We start from the raw sequence: 1356 nt of genomic DNA, 5'->3' as shown, positions 1-1356 counted from the left end.
CAACCCTGTTATCTGCACACACCTGTAACCCATTCCCCACCCAACAAGGCCTTTGGTGTGAACAGCTCCAACTTGAGAGACCTCCTCTATGCCCTGCCCTGTTTGGGGTGTTACAACCTGAACTGCAGCTCATGATGCAAAATCTTGAACCAACCACTTGCTGTCTCTGCCTTTAAAGTACTAATGTCCACAATATGACCACTGATCACTACCACTCTAATCCAAGCTGCTGCCATCATCTGTCATCTCTCATCACTGCACTTGTTTTATTCCCTCATCATTGCACTAGTTTTTTGGTTTTTTAAGATTTTACTTATTTATTTTTAGAGAGAGGTGAAGGGAGGGAGAGAAACATCAATGTGTGTGGGTGCGCACCCCCCACCAGGGACCTGGCCCGCAACCAAGGCATGTGCCCTGACTGGGAATTGAACCAATGACCTTTCGGTTGGCAGGCCAGCACTCAATCCACTGAACCACACCAGCCAGGGCTAGTTTCTTGAATAACTAGTCACTGGTCCTTCCCTCCCCGTCTGTCGCTTCTCCACAGAGAAGCAAGATTGATCCTTTGATGAGGCCGGCTTATCACTTCTCTGCTCAGAAGCCTGCCCTGGCTCTCCATTTCACTCAAAGCCAGAGCTATCATGAAGGCGCTGAGGCTCTGCCCTCCAGTCCCCACTGCCTCTCTGACCACCGTGCTGTTGAAAAGAAGGTGGACAAAGGAATAGGCAAGGCAAATAGAGAGCAAGAAGGAAGGGTCTGGGAGCCAGGGGCTGGGAGAGGGTCAGCCCCAATACAGGTGGGAAGGAGGATCTGAGGGTCCCAAAGGGCTGTCAGTGGTCTTTGCCACCAAAGATCCCAGGGCCAGTTAGGGCTGCAGGCTAGGGATCATCATCCAGGGGGTCCCCTCTATGATGGGTGAGGAACCTTTTCTTCCTCCCTGCCAGTGCTTTTGAATGGTGGCCTTGATTGTCAGCTTGCCAAGACAGGTTTTGTTGGCTTAGTTTTCTGCTCTGTTCTTCAGTACCACTCAGTAAATGTTAACTCAAGGGGGTAAAAACACAGAATAGGTTGACGATAACTTACATTCCCATAAAGCTTTGTCATCTAGAGGGTTTGGGGAACAAGCTCCGATGCTCTCAGCAGTAGAGTTTCATATTGGGTTCCTCAAGGAAAAGCTCAAAATTGGGTTCCTCATGTGGAAAAGGGTATCATAAGAGCCTCTTCTTCACAATCTTGTGTCAGTGTAGAACATCCAAACCTGTAAAGAATTTTTATAATACTTTGTGCCCTGGCCAGTGTGGCTCAGTCGGTTGAAGTGTGGTCCCATTAACTGAAGGGTCGTCGGTTCGATTCCAG

This window comes from Desmodus rotundus, chromosome 12 (assembly GCF_022682495.2).
Source record: "Desmodus rotundus isolate HL8 chromosome 12, HLdesRot8A.1, whole genome shotgun sequence".
Taxonomy (NCBI): Eukaryota; Metazoa; Chordata; class Mammalia; order Chiroptera; family Phyllostomidae; genus Desmodus; species Desmodus rotundus.
Note: the sequence above shows the minus strand (reverse complement) of the source record.